The sequence below is a fragment of the Myiozetetes cayanensis genome, unplaced genomic scaffold, assembly GCF_022539395.1.
Source record: "Myiozetetes cayanensis isolate MyiCay16 unplaced genomic scaffold, myiCay2020 scf2-11, whole genome shotgun sequence".
Classification (NCBI taxonomy): domain Eukaryota; kingdom Metazoa; phylum Chordata; class Aves; order Passeriformes; family Tyrannidae; genus Myiozetetes; species Myiozetetes cayanensis.
Genome location: NW_026087411.1, coordinates 96,960,602 through 96,986,933, shown reverse-complemented (window position 1 = coordinate 96,986,933; position 26,332 = coordinate 96,960,602). Strand labels below are relative to the sequence as shown.

At 38.9% G+C, this 26,332-nt stretch overlaps 1 protein-coding gene across 1 annotated transcript in view; it reads left to right on the top strand.

Annotated features, from left to right (window-relative positions):
• Nucleotides 1–26,332, top strand: part of EIPR1 (EARP complex and GARP complex interacting protein 1) — a 234,743-nt gene that overhangs the window by 183,354 nt on the left and 25,057 nt on the right. Inside the window, exons 11-13 of the transcript XR_007628946.1 lie at nt 8,462–8,548; nt 8,638–8,798; nt 14,630–14,745. The gene's annotated coding sequence lies outside the window, so the exon portion shown is untranslated. The remainder of the gene's footprint in view (nt 1–8,461; nt 8,549–8,637; nt 8,799–14,629; nt 14,746–26,332) is intronic.

Here is a 26,332-nt window from a genome sequence, read left to right as displayed (position 1 = left end):
GTTACTGAGGGGAGATGGAATTCAGATATGCAAACTACGTAAACTTTGTTTCCTTAGAAGGGGTCTGGAACACCAGTCTTAATGAGGAGCAGCTGACACAGGTTGGGGATCTTTAGCCTGGAGAAAAGGAGGCTCAGGGTGATCCTGCTAACTCTCCAACTAGCTGAAAGGAGTTTGTAGCAAGGTGAGGGTTGGTCTCTTCTCCCAGGTAACAAGTGGTAGGATAAGGGGAAATGGCCTCAAGGTGCACCAAGGGAGGTTTAGTTTGGATATTAGAATTTTTTTTCCACCGAAAGGATTGTCAAGCATTGCAATAGATTGCTTAGGGAAGTGGAAGGGTCCCTGTCTCTGGAGGTATTTAAAAGATGTGTAGATGTGGCATTTAGGGACACGGTTTTGTGGTGGACTTGGCAGTGCTGGGTTAATGGTTGGACTCAATGATCTTAGTCTTTTCCAACATAAATGATTCTATGATTCTAAGGCCAGTTGAAATCAAGTACTTTTCAGCCCCAAATGAAATGTCTGAGTATGAGGTCCCAAAGGAAAATTAATACCCCCTCTTTCCATCTTAATCTCTATCCTGGTGCTGTCTCACAGTCATTTCAAGCCAAGTTGAAAACAGGATGCTTCAGAGAACCCTTTCTTCCCCCTGCTGCTCTCCTTGTCTTGAGTCTACAGACTTTTCTTTTGGAGTGTGTTCTCAGCACTGCCCATCACCCAATTGCAGAGTAAGAATGAGCTGATGATGGCTTCCTGGTCTGCAAGCTAATTTACTTTGTTTTGAAAATGTTTGGCAGTTGGGATTACTTTGAAGACAGCTATTTTGCAAGATATACTTTTTTAAGTTTTCAGATCTTCAGTTTGGCACTAGGAAGAAGCCAGCTGAGTGAGTTACCCTCTCTGTCATTTCAGAAAGGGCTACAGGCTTTGTTTAGACTCCTCTGAGCAATATGGAAGTGCTTATGAGAATTGGAAGACCGTTGGATTCAGTGGAAGCTGGATTGTGCTCTAAATTATCATAGATTCTTTGGGCAAAATTCTGATCTCTGATGCATAGCTATAAGTTTTAGAACATTTCCTTTTATTTTAGTAATTACTCTGGTGATGGAAGTGAGAGAATGGATAAAGATGAACCAGTCTCCAGTGCTGGATGTCTCACTGAACACTGAAATCATTGGCTGCGGACATCTCAGGTCCTTCCTCTTCCTCCTCCAGAGTGACCAAGTGTCCTCAGTGTGAACATCAGTGGACTTGACACAGAAATCAGCCTAAATATAGCCTTTCTCTGGTTCCTTGTGTAATGCATTTTATCCCTGTGATAGCTTTGCAGCTTCAGGGTGATACCATCCTAGGAAGATTTTGGAGTTCATTTAGTTACACCACAGCTGTGTGTGCGTGTGATTTGGATATAGTTTGTGTTTAAAACTGCAGGACGGTACTATTGTTACGTTTTTACCTGAAGACGAGTAGTGTGGATTCATTACATGAGATAAAACTCAGAGCTTTTTCAGTGAAGAGCTGTGTGACCTTTTATGCTTTGTTTGCCCAGAAAATTTGTGTCATCCTAGCACAGTTGTATTTTCCACCTGATTTTCTATCTGTGCTGGAGAAAAGGGGAAGGTAATTCAGCTTTGTTCTTATTTTGTTATGTTAAATAGAAGAGCTCTGTTTTCTGGCCTTTGCTTTTGTTTTACTGACTGTCTTTTCACACCTGTTCTGTCATCTCATCTTTCCTTCCTTCTGCTTACCTTCTTTCTGGATGATCTCTCTTCCTGCAGTGGCAGTTCCCTGCAGAGGGAGGCAGGCAGCCACAGCTCTGCCACGGCTCTGCCTGCAGCCCCGGGTGCACATGTGTGTCTGCTGCGGTGCAGGGACAGCAGGAATATTTTGGGCGGTGTCACAGAGCTGCAGGTGGGTTTCCTCCTGATCAGAGCTTGCAGCCACTGCATTCTGCCTTTCTCTGAGCTTTGACCAGCTCCCAAAGAATCTGCAAGCAGAGGCCTCAGGCAAAATCATGAGATAAATGACATTTCTCTGAAAGGAAAAACAGTCACCATCTTTCATTTGCACCATCTGATTTCAGTTGCGTGGCTTGCAATGGAACTATAAATAACATTTACAATTTTCTTTTGCTTTGTATTTAAGAAACGTATTTATTACATAAACTCTTGCTACTTTCTAGTAGTAATTCTACAGCTATGTTTGCCACAGCAGCTCCCCTGTTACATTACTGCAATTATAATAAATTATTGAAGCAGAAGCCTAAATATGTACCTAGCCTACTCTTTCAATTTTAATTCCAATTTAAATATTTTATATAGTTTTCTTATAGATTCTTCATTGATGGCTAGTAATTGCACCATTACAGAAAATATAGTTTTGTTTTGAAAGATGCTTTTGGAAATTGTACCAACATTGTTAATTATTCAAGACAAAGAAAAAAGTTAAGACTATTTGTCTTCAGCATGTCAACAGGATAAAAGAGATACAGTGTTTATATCTAGAAGAGTATACAAAGCCCAGTAGCAAATTTGGTACTGCAAAGAGGGAAAAGCTAGACTCATGCCTGAGACACACTATGAACATCTGGTCTTCACTGTAGAGATGAGCTGCTGCAGTTGGAGCTATTTTATTGATTGGCTGAGTTTGAAGTTGGAACAAGAACAGAAAAATAATTGGTGTCATCCAGGCTCCCAGTCCTACCCCCTACCTCTCCCAGTGTTCTGGCCAAACCATATTTCTGCTTTCCTTTGATATGCCTTGTCCTTTGCTCTAAAGAGTTGGACCTGATGATCCTGAGAGGTCTGTTCCAATCCAGTAATTTTTAATGATAACATTAGTCATAATTTACTAATTGTATGGTGAAAGGCAGTGATAGTGATGTACCAGTAGACCATGTAAATCAAAGAGAAGTTGTTTTTGTTCAATATATATTTGTTTTCCTTTTTGTTTTTAATTGTTTTAAGAACTTGTACATACTGAATAATAAATTTTGTTAGCAGTTATCCAGCATAGAGTGTCAATTTCCATTGTAGGCTTCAGATGGGAAATGGCAGGTCTCTGCTTGCCTCTTCTCCCCAAGCTTCTATTGTTCTACTAGCAGCAAACTCCCAGTATGTTTGAAAAGGGAAAATAATCTGTTCTTTTTAAAATTACCTTGTACTAAACTATAGAATTAAGCTTTATATTAATATAATAATTAAAGCATGTCATGGGAAACACAATTTTTATGAAGATGTGAAATCAGAAGGTCATCATGAATTTTCTACATGTAGCCCAATGGAGAAAAAGAATAATTTTGCTTAAATTCTGTTATCTGTCACAGGAATAATATCTCTTAATATAGGTGTTTTCCTTTTAATTGGATAATGTTTGTGTATAAATTAATGTTGGACAAGTAAAAAACATAAGAATTATCCAGTACCCCTCTTCATAGAAAACTGGGTATAACAGTTAGGCATATATTGAAGAACACATAGCTATGATAGATCGTCTGACAACTAAATAGCTATTTTATTAACTGGTGCATTGACTTCATACATTAAACTATTTTTAGTCAAACTCCTTGTTGATCTCAGGACTCATTTTACAAAGATTGTTTTACAAAATGCTATGGAAAAAAGAGGATAGTGCGGGAAGCAGCTTTGCGGTTTGGTGAAACATAAAAACTTTACTTATTTCACAAGATAAAGCCACAACTTTTTGAAGATGAAAGAGAGGATTGGGATTAGAGTGGTCCAATGGGGAACTTGGACTGCAAGAAAACCAGACTCCTGACATGGGTCTTTTTAAGGGGACTGGGATTTCTGTGGCTGTTACAACCACATGGCTATTCTCTTTCCTCTCTCTTTCATTTTGATCAGAAATTATGTCCTACAGCAAGAACTTTTCTCAATGAAAGTTTCAACTGAACTAGTACACTCCTGTGGAAAGTTGCAATTTCAATACATTGGCATTTTTGGCAGAGTTGACTAGCTCTACCTATGATTATATATATATATATATAAAATCAAGTATCCCCTACAGTAAGTAGCTGGGCAATCACATAGTTGTTAGCTAAGACTTTATTTTATTATATTTTGATGTATTACTTCTTAATAAATTGGAACTTATAAGTGATGTATTACTTAATAAAACTCAAACCTGAGATTCAACACATTTGTGGGAAACAGGCTATGGGTAATCCTCAAGCTAAAGCTACTTAATTTGTGCTATACTGGATCTACCTTATTTTCACACAGAAAGTTATTCCCCCTGACTGAGTTGGTGAGTTAAAGAATAAAAAAATTCTGTGACAAAGGCAGCTAGAAGCACTGTGATAGTGGTGTAAGTTTTTTTCCTTTTCTGTTAACACTCTGTATACAGTGGTCTTTTACTGTTCAGTTCCAAAATTGGATACTACATTTCCGGGGAGGATTTTTATGCTCATAAAGTTGACCTTAATAACTGAAGGTGCCCAGTCATTTGTTTATAGACAAGCCCACAAATGTATTAAAATGCTTAGCTGTGAAAGCTAAATCTCAGTGTGATATGTAAAATCCAAGGTAAAGTGGTTAAAAGGACACTAAGAAAAGGCACTGATAGAATCAAAGGGAAGTGTTTCACCTCATTCGAGTATGCACTTTTGTTGAAATGATGATGGAAGAGCCAAACTGTATCTTGTTCATTAATACTGTTATTTGTAATAAAGCCTTTAATCCTTGAAAATAGCTTTTTAAATTGTTTTGATGAGAGATGATAGGAAAGCTAAGCAGATGCTGCTCTTTCTCTGCATGTTGTACATATCCTAGTTCAGAGGACACTTAGGCCAGTAATGCTGGAGGCTTTTTGAAAAATAGTTACTCAATCTGTCTGCAGTCTTATGCCAAAAAGATAGTTATTACACTTCATTTTTGTTTTAACCCATCTCTTTGTTTCAAAAAGTTGCTTCCGTTTGCATGTACTTTTTAAAGTAATATACAGTATATCTTTAGTCAGATAGAATTGGTATGGGGTTTCTCTATGTCATTTGATTATGCAAGACTGACATTGTGTAGGGAAAATAAAAGATAAACAGCTTTCCCTCCTATTGCACATTTCTTTCACCATTACTGTGATTCCAGTGCAAAGGTTGGACTTGCAAGAGAGCTACACCTTTATAAAAATGAAATTTTTTAGTTCATTGTCAAGGAGAACAGAGATCACTGTGAAAATAAGTGAACACTTAAGTGGTTTTGCATTTTGGTGTTCATAGATCCTAAAAGTCATCCCCGGTACAATGACCTTTGCCTTATATTTCTGTAGCTATGCAGTTTGCTTAATCTTAAATGCATCATAATAAATAGGAGCATGTACTGCAACCACAAGCATAATAAACATCAGCAGCAAAAAGCATTTCACACAGCTTTCCCTATAATCATCTTTTTCCCTCAAACCCAAAAAAAGCAGTTGCCCATGTCCTCTAGTCTTCCCAAACACAGAAGCTGTCAACTGAGAGCTCAGGCTGCAAACTCTGCTGAAAGTTTCTTGGTGCCCCAATTGCAATGGGTGATAGCCCTCCACAGGCTTTCAAGGGAAATGTGATCATTTCTTGCCCGTCCTTGTGTTCTCAGCACCATCCAATTAGTAGTGGTCCCCAACCAGCAAGGGTATCCAGCAGTGAATATTATTGAGAACCCAACTGAGCACCTGCTGATAAGATTTCCCTATTTCCCTTTGCACTCTAAATACTCTCATTGTTTATTCATAGAGTCAAAGATTAAAGCCAGAGAGGACTACTGTGATCATCTAACCTCTAATCAGAAACTTTTCCAATTTTTCAACCTCTCTCAACTTGCCAACATTAGGTGTGGATGTAGAATGCTGTTTACAGTGACCCATTTAGATTTCCGCCTTACTTTGGTCCTTCTGGACTTGTTCAGGTATCCTGTTTTCTCGATCAGTAGTATCTTCAGTGAATTTTGTAGGACTAGTGTCTGTTGTCCAGTCCAGTTTTGAGCTCAGTCTTGGGGCACTACCTCAGGTCTATCTCAGAGGTCCCAGTGTGACAACTCAGAATCACAGAATCACAGACTATGCTGAGTTGGAAAGGACCCACAAGAATCATCAAGTTTAACTTGATGGTCCTGCTCAGGACCATCTCCAAGAGTCATACCATGTGCCTGTGCTTCTTCAACTCTGTCATGCTTGGTCTTGTGACCACTTCCGTGGGGATTCTGTTCCAGTACCCAATCACCCTCTGAGTGAAGAACTTTTCCCCAACATCCAACCTAAACCTACTGTGACAAAACTTCAGGCCATTCCTTCAGGCCCTGTCACTGATCACCACAGAGAAGAGATCAGTGCCTGCTCCTCTTCTTCCCCTCACAAGGAAGTTGAAGAATGCAATGTCTCCCTTCAGTCTCCTCCAGGCTGAACAGACCAAGTGACCTCAGTTGCTTCTCATATGGCTTCCCCTCAGAGCCCTTCACCATCTTTGTTGCCCTTCTTTGGACACTCTCTAAGAGCTTAATATCTTTCTTATTTTTTATGTGTGCTCAAAACTGCACACAATACTCAAGGTGAGGCTGCCCCAGGGCAGAGCAGAGGGACGATCCCCTCCCTCAGCTGTTTAAGAGATGCAGAGGTCCTGATACCAGAACTCAGAATCAACCAACAACACTGATGTTTGTGTAAATTGTTCAGGCTTACATATGAAAACTTACAAAAACTGGCATCTTGAGTTTTTCACACAGATTTTGTCCTTGCTCTCCTCCTTTCCATTATGGCTGTGTTTTGTTTGGTTCATGTTTTGTTGAGTTTTTTTGTTAGTCTGTTTTGGGGGTTTGTTTTGTTTGTTTGTTTTTCAATATAACAATATCAGTGTCAAAACTCAAATGTATTTCAGAGGAGTCTAGGTTTTCATGGTGGTAAGTATCCAGAGTAGTTTAAGAGACAAAGCTTGAGGAGGAAACCAGTGCTGGATGTGCCCTGAAAGAAACCACAGTCCATGGAGACCCCACACTGGAATAGGCTCTTGTGAGGGATTGCAGACCATGGAGAAGAACCCACACAGCAACAGGTTTTCTGGCAGGATCTGTGGCCTGCAGGGGACCTACAATCTAATAGTCCATTCCTGAAGGATTATATCCAAAGGAAATGACCCACACTGGAATAGCTCTTGAAGAACTGCAGCCCATGGGAAAGATCCACGTTGGAGAAGTTCACAAAGGACTGCCTCCATGGGAAGGACCCCATACTGGAGCCGGGGAAAACTGCAAGGAAGAACGACCTTCAGAGACAAATGTTAGGAAGTGACCAGAACTCCCATTACCCATCCCTCCCTGGTGAAGGAGGTAGAAGAGTTATGAGTGAAGATGAGCCAGTTGAGGGGAGTGATAGAGTGGCTTGATGGGTGTCTGGAGGCCAACCAGGGTCAACCCACCACAACCAAAAAGGTGTTTTGAATGTAAAGAGAGCTATGTGAGCCAAGTCATGTTTGGTACCAAAATGCCAAAGCTATCTTCCTTTACCAAAGCATTTCAAGTGACTAGCTGTGCTGTTCTCTTCAAGGCTACAGGACCAGGTGGTATAGCTTCAGGGATGCAACTCTGACTGACTCAGCAATGCCACAGAAGTCAGGCCTTAGTAGGTGACATGTCTGCTAAGCATATGGCTCTCACTGCCTCTCTGAATCACTTGGCCTGGTGATTAGCATATATAACTGGAAGTCAGGTTACCTAGGGCCTTTATTTCTAGCTAGGGCGTTGGCTTGGTGGGTGAGGTGAACTTTAGTGACACATCTCAGGTTGTTCTGCCTCTTTTTTTGCTGTAAAATAGATTTGAAACTTAATTCATTAATATTTGTAAAGCATTTGCTGATCTGTACAATGCAGGTGTTCTATCTTTGAATGATTCTTTTCCTTGCCTTACATTAAAAGTGCCTTTATAATAAAAATGGAGATAAAACCAAATACTACAGCAAGTGATAGTGAAAAATAGTTTGGTTCTTGCCCAGTGCTGTCTTGCAATTTCTGTGTATGTACTAAAACCATGACAAACCTTAAGAAAAGGAAGATGCTAATTTTCTTTCTCTCTTGATTTTTGAAATATTTTTAAAGCTGTAATACAAAGGGATGCTATTTAATATCTTACCAAATCTTATCACAGAATTAAACACAGTAAGGCTAATTGAAGCGTATTAGCAATCTATGAGGCTTCAAACAAGGCTTCCCTATATCAACCACTCTCTTAGAGTATTGAAGCAGAATTTTCATTTCAACAATTATCTAATTGGTTTTTTTGTTTTGTTTTCCACTGTATCCCAGTGCATGGTTATTTTATTTATTAATAAATCACTATGACTGTGTATAATGCTTTCAAATATTGTTAAGAATGAGATCTGACCAGGAAGCAGGTAAACATTCTAATGATATCCTATTTTTGAGGCCAAGATGTTTTTATATCTTTTCTAACACAATTTTTTTTTTCTTTTTATGAGCAGGTATTTGAGGTGTAACACAAAGTTGTTACCCTTCTGCCACTTGAGTCAGGTCTTGATTCCCGAGTCTGGAGTTGCTTCTTTCCTTCAGTAAGCCCTGAAGAATGACTTGTCAGCAAAAGTGTTTTCCCCTGCCATCATTTATTCTAGTTACAGTGTTATTTCTTTTCTCTCTGCAGATTTCACCTTTCTTGGTTTGTACTGGGTCTTTTTGTCATCAGCAGATGGATGACAAAGAAATGGAGAAAGATGGCTTCTGTTGATAGTATTTGCAGAATTAAACAGATGAATATCAAATAGCGTTGATTAGCCACAAAGAGAACTTACAAGTGGTAAAAGGGTAAGTGAAGAGATTTATTCCTGCCTCTCCTTTTTTTTTTTTTTTTCCTGGAACAATGAATAGAAATATTAGTGTATTAACACTGGAACTGTTTTGTAAGTCAGACAAAGCAAAAAGCTTATTCTTGCATACTTGTGGATAACCTGCATGCAGTTTACTGTGGCATTACTGTGAAGGACTCAAGAGGGAGAATATAGGACCTTGGACAGATGTTAAGAGCTTCTTTTATATAAGATGGAAATTCATATGCTTTATTCAAAATTTCTGTAGTAAAATAGGCGCTGTGTGTTCATACTCTGAGTACCAAGCAGCATCAGCCTTTAATTTTAAATTGTTATCATAACACTAGTAAAGTAAGTTTGTAAAGACCAATATAAACACAAGACTTCAGTAAATATACTACCTTTTCTAGTCTGAGTGGTGCATTTATATTCATACGTCTATCACTTTGTTAATGAGTTTTCTTCTATAAATTGACCCTGACTGCTACTGTAAAGTATAGCTTAAATGAAGTGTGACTTTGAGACCAGGCAGATTATTAAAGTATTAAGATATATACATTGAATCATATGAATATCTTTCTTGCTAATATTTCAAGACCAAATACATTTTGTCTGAAAGACCTTTAATGGGCAAACTTATGGTCTAAGATGTACAAAACTCTCTATGGAGCTTTTATTTTATCTTCTTTTTTCTTACATCTTTTAGTCATTCACACATCTGCAAAATGGATTTAAAGTGGCATCACTTAATCTAGTAGCCTTTGACACTCATTTCACTTAAATACAGATGAGTATTTAAGATACGAAACACAGGAAAACTGCATCCCTTGTCTTCTCTGTGAAATATAAACATGAAATGGTGGCAGAAATTAGTTTATGATGGGTGTAAGCAGCAAGCTTAATCCTTGGTGGGCAAGTTTGTAAAAGCAAAACAAGTTCTTTGGAAAATCTTAAGAAAGAATGGATCTGGCTAAGTGTTTATGTACTCAAAAGAAACACACACACATGTAGTGATGGAGTTTTCTTGCAAAAATATTTATGTGCCTGACTAGGGCATCACAATGCCTTTATTAGGGTATGTTTTTCCTAATACAAATACTGTAAATTAATTAATACCCACTAGTAAATAAAAAATCAGTGCCTGTTATCAGTATTTATATCAATGAAAGAAAATTGTTAATTATATTTAAGTGCATGCATGTATACGCATAGACAAATTCTGGTTTTTATTGTACAAGTCTCAGTGAGCTATTCAGCTACTAAGTACCATATAAGTTGCTTGAGATATTGTGACCAGATGGTTCATAGGGCTAGTAATGGATTAAAGTTCTTTCTAGCTCCAGATTGCCAGTTCAAATCTGGGTCAGGTTGACACTGTCTGAAAATTATTACTGTTTGGTGGCTTATATGAAATAAGTTGGAGACCTCAATATAGTTCCTAAAGGCTGGGTTAATATAACACTAATGTCACCACATGACTGTTGGTTTCAGGACTCAGGCTGAAGCACACTGAAGTCAGTGGAAAAACTTCCATTGATTTCAGTGGGTATTGAATTAGGTCTTAATTATGGAGAATGGCTCCTTTGTGCTCTCAGAAGTGGTTATTTACAAGGGGGGTGAAGGATCCCCATGAACTGCTCCTGGGAGACATGTAGTACTGCCAGCTAGGATGAAGCAGAAGGAGATGCTCATCTGTCCTTGTACTTCATGGAGTAAGAGGATATCAGGAGGGGCCAGTTCTTGACTGAAATACACTAATCTTCCTTCATTTAGGTAAGAGTGGGTTTATTCTGGCTGAGCGGTAGAGCATCAAAACCTCCCTAAAAGTTCAAAATATCATTATCCTGTTTGGTGCTGGTGAACAGGTCACATAAATGGTTCCTAAATTTTTTACAGATCACCTGCCCTCACCTAAGGATATTTTTAGTTTTGTTTGAACAGCAGAACTCCTTTGAGCTCCACAGAGGATTACCTGGCTTCAGTCTAAGGTGCATTTTGTCACCATCCAGGCTCAATTAGTGCAGCAATGAATGAGAAGTGGCTTGATCCTTGGGGATAAGTGCCACCATAGGGAAGAAATATTAGATATTAGACTCTTTAGTTTAACTGACTGAAAATTTAAACCACACAGGTTAAAATGGAAAATGAGGCACAGTAGTTGATTAGCAAGTGGATCAAACCAATAGGAAAAATGAAGGCATTGCCATTTCTATCACATCAAGTTCAGATACATGTCCAGAAGATATGCATTAATCAGACATGCCACTGAATATGTCCAATAACACTGCACATTGTGATAATTATGTACTATTATTGCCAGGAGGATCAAAAAAAGAAATAAAACAGAGCCACTAGTCTATTGAACTACATGTATTTACCCCTTCCTTCTGCTCTCTTTGGAGTTTGGTTTCTAGTCCTACTCCAGAGGCACTCAAGTACAACTGTGATAGCATACTTTCTGTACCCCTTAAATGAAATGAATTCAAATTCCAGCTCTTGCATGTACACCTGAGAAAAAATGTCTAACAACTCATTTGACATCTTTCTGTAGTAAGGTCAACTGTCTAGTGAATGGAGGAATTGTTGGATATAGCAGTTCTGGGCCCCACCATTTAAGGAGGATGTGAAGGAATCTGAGTGCATCCAGAGGAGGATAACAAAGCTGGTGAAAGAGTTGGAAGGCGTGTCCTGTAAGGAGTGACTGAGGATCTTGTGTTTGTCTAGTTTGGAGAGAAGGCAGCAGAGAAGTGCTCATTGCTCTCTAAAGCTTCCTGAGAAGGGGAAATGGAGAAGGAGGTGATGATCTCTTCTTCCTTGTATCCAGTGACAGGATGTGTGGGAATGGTTCAAAGCTGCATCAGAAGAGGTTCAGGCTTGACATTAGGAAGCATTTCTTTACAGCAAGGGTGGTCAAACACTGAAACAGGCTTCCTGGAGAGGAGCCGGTCAGTGTTTGAAAAGCGTTTGGAACATGCCTTAATAACATGCTTTGACTATTAACCCTGATCAGCCTGAAGTGGCATCTCATTTGGACTAGAGGATTGTTGTGGGTCCTCTCCAACTGGACCTATCCTATCCTTAACTTGTCCTATCTTACCCTATCCATCCTAGTCAATAAAACTAAAATTTATTTTTAAAAAGTCCCTTTAGTTTCTCCTTCATCTAAACTTTAATGGTTTTATATTTACTTAGGTGCTGGTGACTTGGGAATTTTACATTCTAGGTACATATTCTAGAAAAGTTTCAGGTTTACTGTTGAATTGCCATATTTTAGAATCCCTCATTTGTTTACCTGTCTAGTATTTAGCTTTATGGAAAATAACAGACTTGACCTGTTTACAACTGATAAATGGTAATAATTGATACTTTAAGGATGTTTCCCTCCAGTAGGAGAACAAAGAAACCAGATTTTGGAATTGGGATATGAACAGAGTCAGAGAACAGAAAAAGCAGAAAACAGACAAAAACATTTTCATAGTAGATGAGGCAGTATGGGTGAGGGAAGATGGCTGGGGTAAAAATTAGAGGAAATTGAGAAGTTATATTCACATCCTAATGGAAGTTATAACGGTACGGAAATTTTAGGGTAAAATGCAGGTGCTACTCCTTGGATGGAATGCGGTTGGCAGCTCCACGATCATTCCCCATACAACAGCAAGCACCTGCTAAGGGGAATGGTGGATTGCAGTGGAGACACAACAGTCAAGCTCTGTGGAAATCCTTACAGGGAGGGGAATGTGATGGTACTTTGCAACTGATAAACTGCACAGCACCTGTCAATCGAGGGAGATGTGAAGGAGATAGTGATGGTGAAATCTTTCTCCTCAGATGAATTTAGTTCATTAAAGCCTAACTGTAATATTAACACACACCTCCATCCCGAAGTTTCCTGCCTCCAAGGTATGACCACTTTCTGCTGGTCATGGGCACAGGTTGGTCAGAGCCCCATCTATTTTTTGACTGTATCTTTAAAAGCAAAGCGAGAGAATTTCACACCAGTCAGTAAAGGTATTTATGACTAGAGTCACTCAAGCTCTACCTAAACATAAAGAAATAGTATAAAAGTAAGCCAAGAATGGGGGAAAAGTGAGGCAACAGTCCATAGTAATTGCTGGGATCCATCAATGGGCTGAACCTATCTTCTCCCCCTATCTTCTCCCCCATAGGGACACCTCTTGGGTAAGAACTGTACTCTATGCATGCTGAATACTTTTACTGGGATTAGAGCTTGTCTGTGTAGTGCCTTGAATATGTTTTTGCAGTCAGCTACTATCACCGGCAATCCTTGAACCCATCACAGTTTTATATTAATAAAGAGTTTTATATTTATGCAGTTGGCATAAGGGAGTTCCCTGACAAGGGCAGTCGAATTGCCCTCCGATCCAGTGGGACTGTTCGGCGAAGAGTCCCCAAAACAGGACGCTGACAGAGTGGTCGAGCATGAGGGTCTTGGCTTTCCTGGAGCACTGTCAGGCAAATCAAACACTTAGGGTTGAGGAAATCTCCTGTTTTCATGTGAAAATGGGTGTTCAATTTAGTCTTGAGATAAGAGCAAGATAATCCACAAATACAATTTGCATGGAGGGAGAAACCTGAAGGAAATAAATCAGTGATAATTTACGGCTTTTGTTCAGGCCTTTACTGACATAAATAGGAAAGTAGGAGTGTTTTAAATGCAGAACATACTGTTATATTATGTCATATTTTCATGAAGAGATAAACTCACAAAACAGAAAAGTCGCATTTTTCTTGGGATACTGTCAAACAGGTGAAGGGGGTGAGAGACAGTTCCAAATTCAACACCTATCATTTGGATGAAGGATGTGTTCCTACTACCAGATACCTACATCAGATATCAAATCTGTACTTTAGCTGTGATATAAACTTGGATATGGTTTGAAATCTGCTTGATTTTAAATTTTGTTTGCATTTATTTAGCAATAAATAACTGATGATAGTGTTTAATGAGAATTATCACATTATAGAATCCTAGAATTGTCTGGCTTGGAAGGGACCTTAAAAATGCTCTAGGTTCAACTCTCCTGCCATGGACAGGGACATCTTTTACTAGACCAGGTTGGTCAGAGCCCCATCCAACCTGGCCTCAAGCAATTCCATGGATTTGGCATCCACAGCTTCTCCGAGGAAAAGGTTGTTATGTCTTTTCTATTAAACATAACTAGATTTTAATGAAGATAATTGAGATCACTTTGGTTGCCTTCTTTGCATGTCTATAAACGAAGTATTACCCATCAAAAAGTTTAGAATGGCTTACACATGCATAAAAGGAATCTGTAGGAATTGTTTAGATTTACACATGATTAGGGAAACCTATTTTTCGGATTCCTAAAATGTTTCAGTGTCCTGTATTGAACTTCAGATGTAAATGTATTACGTTTGTGTGTATATATATGTATAAAATGTGCAATATGAAATGCTATTTTCTTTGGAAAGTAATTACCTTCTCATTTAGCCATATGATTTAGAATAATTTACATAAGAAAATAATTTAAATGGGATATTGTTTTATAAAATCTCATGAAAAACCCTTCTCCTTTGCACTAATTATCTTTTCTATGCTACTTTCCCTCCTCCCTCCTTCAACTGTCTCAGTAACTTCTAAGTTTATTTAATTGGCAGGTGTAATGAGTAAGACACAGAATCTGTGTTGAATGATCACAAATACTGGGTACTTCACTAGAAAATATACCTTTTTCCATATGCCTTTGTCATTTCCATTTACACAATCAACAGTTGCCAAAATCTAATTGCTTAGTGAGAGACACTAAAATTCTTGGTGATGTCACAGATTTATGATCTGTTTTTCAGAATGTGCCTGACCTAAAAATGAGGGGAGAAGAGACTTCATAATGTCTTCTTGAGGTGGATCAATGTACCAACAAGGAATGATTGCCAATACAAACCTGCAGAATGGAGTATTTTGGGTAATAAAAGCACTACAGCTGGGTGGTAAAGAGAATGTTACACTGCACTAGATGACTTTTGCTTATAACATGAGACATATAGGATAGCTAAAAATTTACAATTATAGATTTTATATATTTGTGGTGGGTAAACTATTTACTGATATTTGCTTCTAATTATTGATTCACCTTATCTGTCCATATGCCTCCTTTACCTACCTGTATCTCCATTTATTTTGTCTCATTTTTTCCATTTCTTTTTGTAAGACTGCTCTTAATATGGAACTATGGTTAGAGTCATACTGAATGAGCATATATGTGGGTTATTTAAAACAGGAAGGTAGTGTGAATCAAAGACTAACCTATGTTGAACATATATTTCAGCTATGTATGTTCATGTATATTCATGCAGTGAAAAATCTGATCATATGAAAACTTCCATCAAAGTGAAACCTCTTTAAGCATCAAGTAAGAACAAGTAAAATGAGAAGACAACCTGAGAGAGTAGCAATACAATGCAGTATCAGTACTATGGATAATAATGAAGTAAGACCTTGCTCTCCATTCTGTGTGGTAGCTATCTGTCTTCTTTACACCAAATGTACCCAGAACAAGAGAAAAGCAGCTCAGAATTCTTTTTTTTTTCCACCTTGTGGAAGGACAAATAGAAAGTTAGTACCCCACAGATATCTCCATGAAGCCAGTACAACTTCTGTAAACATTGTTTTGCCATCATTATTCTCTCTCTGGGCTTTCTGCTTCAGTTTTAGACACCAGCCTATATTAGAAGTGAATTATATTTCAGGTGTTTCATTAAGGCTATGTTTCATATTTTTGTGTGAAAAATTACCTGTACAAAGATGTATGAATTCCCTAACAATTCAGACGTATTCAAAATTTCATGTATTCTAAATTTAGGTAAAGAAAAATTACTGCCAGAAAGTCTTATTTGGTAGAATAGTCCCTCATGTACTATATCCTTATCCTGTAAATGTTGATTTCCGGAAAAACTAGACTCATCAGTGAATGAAAAAGATCCTTCTGGTTTTCACTCCTGTTTATGGAAGATAAGAATTAGAAGAGAAATAGTCACTTGGAGAAAGAAAACAGAAATTTGTAAACAGATATGTCAGCTTTGCATTGTTGCTTCCTTAATGGGAAAAGTACATAATATACCTACACAAAAATTTGGAGGTAAACATTGGCTTTTTCTGCCAGTCCTAGAAGATGGTTGAAAACCGTGTAAGTGCAGATGGTGTGATGCTGAGTCAAAGTTAATCTACTTTGACATTGGCTGTTGTATTGGGTCTGAGCTGAGTTGGAGTTCATTTCCCCACAGTAGCCCTCACAGTGCTGTGCTTTGCATTGGTAGCCAGAAGGGTGTTGGTAACACACCGGTGTTTTGGCTACTGCTGAGCACAGCATCAGTGCGGTAACATTTCGTTCCTCAGCTGAGGATCCTGGGAGAGGACCCAAGTAGTCCAGCTGACCCAAACTGACCCAAAACTGACCATATGATGACAACTCAGATATAAAAGCTAAGGCAAGGAGCAGGAAGGGGGGCATTGATTGTCTTCAGTGGTTTCCTGCTGAGGAACCGCCACAGGTACTGAAGCCCTGCTTTTCGGGAGTGGCCGACCATCGCTGCTCATGGGAAGTAGAGAATAAACCCCGCTATCTTTTGCTTTACTTTTGCACACACAAGGTTCTGCTTTGCTTTTTGCTTTAAATAAACTGCCTTATCCCAACCCATAAGTTGTTTTTCCACCTTACTCTCTCCCCTGTTTGGCTGGGAAGGGGACTGATAGAGCAGCTGGGTGGGCACCTGGTGTCCAGCCAAGGTCAACCCACCACAGCTGCATTTTTGCTGTTTCTGGTTTGAATAAGGGCAGTGCCACATTGTACATTACATAGTCAAGTCCTCTCAAGTTCTGTGTCAGGAAGACTCATTTTGTCTACAGACTCAGATTTATGTGCCTAATTGCTCTCTGAAGTTGCCTAAATTTTTTTTGAAGATTCAGGTTCTGGTTTTGATGGTGGAAGACTCTTGGGTAAACTGACAGTGTCTAAGACCGTGAACTGAATAAACCAGAATTTGTTATGTATAGTGATCAGAAATTTGCTGATTCCTTCTGAAAGTACACTATTCTTTACTCTGAATTTTGTGAAATTCCATGGACAGATAGAAATTAACAGAAATGGGGACTGATATATGGATTAGACAGGGCTACCTTCTAGATATATCCTTGTGTATCCATTTTTATTGACATATAAGAGGAAGAGGCATAAAAAGACATGCAGGAAGCAGCCTGGTGATGACTATGAGAAAGGCTAACAGAAAGTATCATGGAGCTTTCTCTCTGAAAGCTCCTGTTTTTCTGAAGTCTACTGGCATGTTGGGAAGATCAGAGATTGTGCTTTAACTGTAGTTATGTCTTGACTTTTTAATGAAATGCAATTATCATTTTAATTCATATTTACTTGTGCACTCCCTCCTCCTGGTACCACATCAAAGACACTCACTGAATAATTCCTTATCACCTTTGGGATAAATAAATCTTCTTCTACTCTTGTTATCAAGGAGGCTCTAAACCGAGTCTATGTGAAAGTAATTAGGCTGAGGTATCTTAAATGCTCGCTTGTGCAAGTAGTCTCTTATGAACACACACACAGGACAAAAGAGTTTGGACAGCTTTAGTAATGACCATGTGGCCTTGAATATTTGCCTGTATTATTAGGGTATGACATGAAAGACAGTAGTAGTATCACAGCATCACAGAGTGGGTAAAGTTGGAAGGAACCACAGTGGGTCACCTGGTTCAACATCCCTGCTCAAGCAGGGTGATCCTTGAGCACATTGCAGAGAATTGCATCCAGAAAGTTCTTAAATATCTCCAGTGAGGAAGACTCCACAACCTCTCTAACCAGTCTGTTCCAGTGCATGGTTGCCTGCACAGTAAAGAAGTTCTTCCTCGTATTCAGATGGAACTTCCTGCGCATCAGTTTCTACCCATTGCCTCTTGTCCTGTTTCTTGGCATCGCCAAGAAGAGTCTGGCTCCATCCTCTTGATACCCACCATTCCGATACTTGTATACATTCATTACGTCCCCTCTCAGTTGCCTCTTCTCAAGGTGGAACAGGCCTGGCTCCCTCAGCCTTTCCTTGTAAGAGTGGTGTTTCAGTCTCTTCATCATCTTTGCAGCCCTCCACGGGACCCAGTCCAGGAACTCCATGTCTCTCTTGTACTGAGGAGCCCAGAACTGGACACTTCAGATGCAGCCTCGCCAGGGCTGAGTAGAGTGGCAGGATCATCTCCCTTGACCTGCTGGCAATGCTCTTTCTAGAACCCATGGTTAATTCCGGCAGATATTAACTTCCAAGTAACTTAGATCCATGTCTGTAAAAGAAAGATGGAATTATCAATCTGATCCATTTAGGTTGCACAAACTCTCAGAGATGCTGCAGGGTAAAGGGAAAGAAAACATGAGCAGTCTCAGAAGTGTCCATCAAAGATGGGATCCTGTAGTTTCTATATGAGAGCTCAACAGTACTTAACTCCAGCAACCTTATTTAGGTCCCCAGGTTAAATACTGGAGTCCCTAGATTCTCTGCATGGGTAACAGAGAAGAAAGTTGCCTCCATAGGGCAATTCAGAACACAACATGAGTGAAGGTCACACCCTGAATTGTCATCAGGAGAATTGTTAATTATACAGAAACACTATTAAAATAACTTCCTAAATTGTGTACACTTTACATGATCTACATCAATCTGCTACAAGTTACATCTACCCCAGGGTTTTCCTACAATGTGGCTACTGCACTAGTCTTCCCTCTTCCCTGAAGACTGCCTTAGATTTGACACTAATAAGAGATTTGTAAGGCTGTGCAAAAAAACAGGAACATGTTTAACTACAGATTTTCCCCAGCCATTTGGATTGGTCACGATATTTTGCATTGCTTCAGTTGATAACATGAAAAATATTTAAACTAACCTAAACAAGATAAAGATCGGGAAAACACAAGCAACTGGATAAAATGTTTTTAGCATAGCAGCATTTTGGGGCTCCCTGAGTTCTATTATGTATTTTCTGAGGCATGGTATCTAAATTTCTTACACTCATTCAGAGCTTTCAGAAAGCCCTTGGTGATACATGAGGGATTTCTGTGCACAGTTAACGTGAACACTGAAGGAAGAATAGAGCCCTTTAGTTCCCTCCTGTCTGTGTAAATCTTCAGATGTTCTGAGCTGCCTTTTGATATTCTTCAGAAATGTAGCTGGAATATGGTTGAGAGTTCAGTGTGATAATCCCATGTTGCTAGTGATATTGTAAGTAATATTAAATGTCAAAAATAACAAAAGAAAGACTGTCTCTTTTTTTCCCATTCCAGTCAAAGAAATAGAGAGTTATTCAAGTTATTCAAAGCAGTAACATATTTCACAGGTTGTGGTAGAAATCTAACATCAGTGCTTTTTTTTTTTTTTTTTTTTTTTTTTATGCAGTCAAACTTAGCTGATTTGTACTTATTTTATACATATGTCAGGGCCACCAAAGGAAGCAAGTGCTAACCAATCTTATAACATGTGCCTTGACAGAAAATATTATAGGTCACAGAATCCAAAGCTACTGGCCACCCACTGTGTTGCATTTATCATTAGGAAACCTCATAGGAAAGCTGCCACTCTCACCAAGTCTGTGCACAGAGACCCAGTAGTAGCTGTCACTCTTGGAGAAGTCAATTTGTATAGAAATTACAGAAAATACAAATAACAAATAAGTTTCTAAACTGCCAAATAATGGCCTATTTAGGGCACTTTATAAGCTATTCTTATCCACACTGAGTTGGAACGAAATTTTGTGATATGACAAAGCATTTATGAACCATGTGGGGCTTTTATCTTTGGGATTTTTTTGTTGGTTTTTTTTTGTTTTGTTTTGTTTTAATTTTTTTTAATGAATGCAGTCTTATTTGCATTGGTAGTGGGTGAGAAGGTTGGAACAAGAGTTAATGCTATCCAAGAAAGTATCAGCAAGACAGCTGAGCTATGATGGCTGGAGTTATGGCTGTTTTGAGCTTTGCACTTTTGGAAGACATTCAACTGCCTTCTGAATTAAAACTCTAACAAAATGTAGGCAGAGGAAAGACAAGGAGCTAGGTAGAAGAGGAAGCTGATGAAATAAAGATCAGACCTTATCTATGTTGTGTCTAGAACTGAGTTCTTAGGTCAGTGTTTTCTTATTTCATGGTCTCCTTTGATATGTAATAAACCCCACATCTTTTCAGAATGTTGCTGAAAGCATCCTGGCATGTCTTCCTGGTAAATGTTTTTTTTAGGGCTCTACAAACCTTCAGTTTGGATACAAATGCAGAAGGCCTGTAACGTGCTAAGCTTTAAAGTAGAATCAAACATCCGTCTTCCCTCAAAAATATTATTGACCAGCAAATGATTTAAAACAAAAATATTTACAAATTCTGTTTGGTTTGATAAACCATTGTTGATGAGCAAAACAACAGAAAAAGGAAGATTTCTCTTCAGAAAAATCTTCATTATTTCAGTCTCTTCAAATTAAAACATCTTAGTATTTCCAAATGACAGATTTGAAAATTGTCCTTAAAAACAGATTTTTAACAAGAGTTTTATAAAATCTCACAAATCCCAAAATGTTTTGGCTGACTCACTTTCTCCTCTGGTCTCTCTAGCAAATTAACAATGTTTATTTCAAGAAGACTTTTCTTTCTCTTTTTTTCTTTTTCTTTTTCTTTTTCTTTTTCTTTTTCTTTTTCTTTTTCTTTTTCTTTTTCTTTTTCTTTTTCTTTTCTTTTTCTTTTCCTTTTTCTTTTTCTTTTTCTTTTTCTTTTCCTTTTCCTTTTCCTTTTTCTTTTTCTTTTCCTTTTTCTTTTCCTTTTTCTTTTTCTTTTTCAACTTTTCAGTTTTGAGTAGTGTTAGATTAATTGACACGTATCTAACCCTGCACTAAGATACCTCATAAACACTTCCTGCTCTCAGTGTTTTATAATGGCGTTACTGTTCTAGTGCTGGCACGTTGACCCCTTGCAGTCTTGCAGTAACAGGGTTAATTTTTTAGTTCAGGGCAACAGGGAGTTGTGTGACATGGCTCAAGCTGTAATCACTTACTAGTGAGGCTCCAGGTCTGCAACATCACATTTGTCTAGGAGTGACTGAATGTAAGGTGGAAATATCTAGAGCACAAATATACTATTACAAGGAAGATCCTAACCCAAATCCCAAAGCAGTGCACTTTTCTCCACTTACACACCACTTTTTGCTATGTAACTGCAATATTTTCTAGATGCTTATCTGCTGGTTTCCACCACTATATCTAGTCACCTTAAGTGGCTGCAGAGATTCATTTTTCCATATCAGGCAAAGGCCTGGTTTTGTCAAGAATTTTGTACATGCTTTGTGAGTTAATGAAGTGTGGCAACCACTGTTGGCTTTGCCTGTTGAGCCTGTGAGTGCCAGGACTGTGGAAACAGACTGGCCAGAAGGTGCTTTGGGACTGGGAGTGACAGGGATGCTGGTGAAGTATTCGTGCTTGGGGTCGCTGTCAAGAACTGCTCAGAGCCGCACAGGGACTGGAAGGGAAAAACTGGGATCAAAGTAATGAATCAATATAGCAGCAATATAAATCGCTCCAGAATCTGAAAGCCTAGCCCACTTGACCCAGGGGAACTCTTTACCTTGAGTTTGACTATGTCTCTTTATGATGTTGGGAGAGGTTTGATCTTTTTGGTAACCTTATGTGAGGTTTCCCTTATAAGTTATTAGACTAACTGGCAAGTCCTTCAAGGGAAACTGAGGCACAATAGCTGTAGCATTGTGTCCTGCTAATAGAGGTTACCCTGCAGGTAGCAAAATGTTGTGTTTTTAAATGGGTGAGCTGGTTTAGGTCATGGGTTGCTTTTTGCTAGAAGCTTCCAACAAATCTGTTTAATCCAGTACAGGCACTATATGTTCACCTGTTAGGGGCAAAACTGTCTGTCCATCTCTCTCTCAAACAATGGTGGTTTAAACATAACTGATGTTAAACACCTGTCTTCCTTATGTAAGAAGTGTGTTTCAAAACACCACTATGTGTAGTGGTAGGACAGGACATAGGGGTTTGCTGCTATATACAGCTGAATTTCTGAATTGTATCGCTGGTTTCTTTGTGCTGATATCATGTTCCCTGACATCGTGAATATACATAGAAACAGACCTGAAGCACAAAGGTGTAATGCTTTGTGTTAATTTACATGAGTGATTAACATGCCAACCAATAAGAATGCTCTTCACTTTATTTGAGTGCACACAAGAAAGGATATGGGTGCCAAAATGTGTAGCTGTACTCCAGGTGCAACTTGATGAGTCCAACTCACTTTCTTCTCTGTAAGACTCTTTTTTGCATTCATGGGATTCAGACTTTCCTGACTCCTTCCTCTGCTCATCCTGCATTTCAGGGAGGTCATGGTTATAGCAAACAACTGCTGCAGTGTAGAGATGCTGAGAGATTCCTGGCCTGCCAATATTGTTGAAAGGAAGCTCTGCGCTGCCATCAATAGATTTCTGCCTGTGGAAAGTCTTCTGATATGATGGAGCTAGCTTAAGTGTCCTTGCACTGTGTTGACTGTTGCTTAGACACAATTATGAAATGGGCATCAAGACTTAGCATTACTACCACATTACTTTGCCAGGAATGAATTTGAGTGCCTGAAGATACTGACTTCTTTTGGTATAATCACAAATGCAAGTAGGATGTCCACTAAGAACACAAAATACATAATGATAGTAACCCAAAATGGATGGCTTATGCAACAACCCTCCCCCCAATTAATGTTGCACATCTCATTTAATGAATCTCCTGTTTTGCTTTTCTCTCCAACTAGTCTATGAATATCTTGAATTTCTAGAAAAAGAAAAAAAGGGCACCCTAGTCAACCCTGCAATGTCCTTTGTTTACTGAGAAAATCTTTCTTTATCCTTTAAGCTACCAAGTTCCAGCTGTTCCCAGAGTTCACTGATGTGTCAGGAAGGAATTACTTTAACACTTTCATAGAGAAATATTTGTTCATACAGACTGTTTAGCTTTGACTGTAGTTCAGAGGACATTGTCTCTTTACCACCACTGACTGTCTCTCTAGCTCTGAAGCAGTACACTTTGCTGCCCACCATGAGCCATCCTTTCCCAGTCAACATGATCGGGCATGATTTTCACATTCAGTACCCTACTGCCAGAATTGGATCATGTCCTCGTGACCCATATAAAATCCGTTATCAGGTTTCTCTCACTATGAAATGTAAATTATTAACAGACCTTAAGCCTCTGCTACACCAGCTATTTAAAGTAATGAATTTTTTTCCTTAAACAGTAGAAGCAAAGACATTACAGCAATTATTTTTTTCTGCAACATAAGTGGATTAGATTTATCACTGTTGGTTCAGGTTCCACAATAAAGTAGGTTTATTTATTGTTAGCTTGAGTTAAAAAATGGAAAGAGGTCTCCAAAATCCTTCCACACACATCTGTTAGATTAGAACATGGGAGCTTTGGTGCTTGCCTTTACTCCTTTGCCTGCTTCATTGCACTCAAGCTGGAGAGTCAGAATAGTGCTGGTGGGAGAGTTCAACCACTGCTCACAGAGTGAATCATGTCGGGCAAGCACACACCTAACTATGTAGTTATGTCCTAACATAAAAATTAATGTGAGTATAGATGCTACAGAGATATTTGCCAAAGTCTTTTTTATGGAGATATGCAAATATGCATGTCCTGTTCGTCCTAAGAACTAACAAATGTGTTGGACTCTTTAGCAATTTAACAAAAATGCACTTTTTTTTTACTTTTAGGATGATGAGTTGGGCTTGGGTGTCTGCTGCCATGGGAAAAGGAGAGGTAGAGGGATGAGACTGAGCTGGGATGCTGGGGAGGACACTGAAGAATGAGACTTGCTGTCCCTGCTACTTACTAATAGCTCAGGGTAAAAATTGCTGTAGTTTCTGTTCCTCCTCCTCCTCCTCCTCCTGGTTACAATAATCTGTAAGAGCATCATTGCAATCTGGTTGCCCAGGGGCCTGGCCTGAGCAGCAGAGGGAGGAGATCCCTGAGCTACTCTGCTACCCCAGCGACTTCCCATGCCTGAAGCTGCTGAATGGTGACTAATTTAGCTGTTTTCAGGATGGTTCACTGGGTCCTGGCAGATTCAGAAAGACTGGGGAGATGGCAGCTGGAAGCAATCAGATGTGCTGTTTCCAACTCTGTGCTACTACTGTATGCTCTCCTGATGGGGATCCCACAAGCTGACACAGGTCTCTAAGGCTCTAAGCTGCACATATCATGAAGGAGATGAATGACTGAACTGAAATTGTATGTCTGCATTTTATTTTGTTAATCAAACACTTTTTTTGAAAGAAATAGGATTTTCTCTGGAAGCCAGAGCAAAGCCTGATTGAGTAGTTCATTTATATTCAGTTTAACTGGTTAGCCTTAGCAGTCTCATAGGATGTATTTTTAATTTCCTGCCCAAAATGTCTGTGTAATATGTGGCATGCTTTTAAGTAGCAGATATATTCACAGAATATTTTCAACAGCAGAAGCACTGGTGCTTCTACAATGAACATGCATCTGATTTGCAAAGTACTCTGAGATCCTCTACATTGCTCATGGGAAGTATTTTCTCTGGCTTGCATTTCTCTAAGGTTGGTGGATTCATTAAAAGTCCTGAGAAGTTCTACATAATGATTTTGTAACAATGATTGCTGGTTTTCATAACTTTTTAGTATGTCAGTTAATTCTTGCCTCATGGCAGGTCAGTTCTTTCACCAACAGAGTTCTCCATCACTGGCTTGACATCCAAGCATTGACACACTGCTACTTAAAAACGAAGTGTCTAAAACACCATACATAAGTATTTTCAAAGACATACAATCATTTTTCTGCAGTCAAGAGATCCTATAAATTTTACCTATTGCAGGCACAAGATATAACGATCAGAACAAAATTTGGGTGGGGTTTTTGTTTGTTTGTTTGTTTGTTTGTTTGTTTGTTTTGTGAAGGGAAAAATCCCCCACAACAACATCACTTTAAAAATAATCCACTTTCAACTATGAACTAGAAGTCATGGACGAATGGGAACATAATATTATGGTGGACTATTGATATTCATTGTACATGATCTGCCTTCCGCATTTAACACTACAGCTGATTTTTCATAAATCTGGGAGAAAAACTTGATATTTTGTGACTATTTTCTATGGAAAATGACGTGCCCTTTATGTATTATGCACTTCCATCATAAGTGTAGTGAACACTTTACAAACTAGCTAGGGTGCACAGTAATTTTACTGAGTACATTTACATGGAGATGCGGAGTCACACCCAAATTTAAACCTGGATATGAAAGAGATGGGGCTCTGAGCAGAGTCCCGGAGTCCTCATTCCTCACTGACAACACACGATACTGGACTACAATCAGTTTTACTGCCTTTAGCATTCATTCCACGTCCTTAAGATGGCATGGCATCTCTGATGCAAGAGCTTAAATCTTCCAAGTAAATATTTATGTAAGAAACATTAGCAATTTAACTGTGATACTGAAAGGAATAGTAGTTTGGGCTTTTATTTCCTTAGAAAAAGACAAGGACCAAGCTCTTACCAGATTAAATAAAAACCCACTTTCTTTTTTGAATTTATACTGTTGTCTGGGAAGAATTCATAGAGGGATTTGGCCTGTTTTCTGAATCATGAGCTTCTTTGAGGTTTACATATCGCTCCTATTCCACCCACCTCTCAGCTAAGTTGAAACTTGATTTCCATGATGCCTTTCATCTTCCTGAACAAATAGCAGTAGCTTCTGTTGTCCTCTCTAGTTTTCCCACCTGATTTCTCTCTGTTTTGAGTGACTGAGAAAACTAGACATGCCATTTCTGATTCAGCAGGGGTCTCATTTCAACTGTGTTCACCCATTTCCCTTAGTTGTTTTGTAAACAAAGACTTCCTTTGCCCTATCTTCATTTCTGGCTTTCTCTATTAAAGACTCTAATTCTTCTTTCATTTACAATAGGATATGTGCTCCAGATCTGCAGTAATTTCAGAGTTTATGCAATACCTGGAGGCATCTTCAGTGCAAACTTTGTAGTTGGTGCATCCCTTTGCTGTGCCGCTCTTTAATTTCCCATTGTCTATTGGGACACACAGAAGCCTCTTTCTGGTGTCACCCCATTGCCATACCCTTCTCTCAGTGACTTTGCAGCAAGAATTCCCATTTATTCTCCTGGAAGACAGGAGTCCTTACTGCAGCGGATATTGAAAAGGTTGCTCTTTCAACTCAAAACTCCACAGACCCATGAGAAAAGTTAATTGGTGTATGTCTATGCAAAACAAGTACTGCACTTGAAGATCCATATAATGGAATGTGATGTCAGATAGGGGCTTTCAGAGGTGGATGTTTGCTAGTGCTGGAGGCTGGAAAGTCTGGGCTGCAGGTTTGCTTCTGTCAGTGTTTCGTTCTTTATGTACCAAGCACTCTGTACTGAAGCTGAGAGCATTGGAAGGGTCAGTGCTAGTGCCTGTGGGCTTATCTGTCCTCTTGGGGGAAACTAAGACTT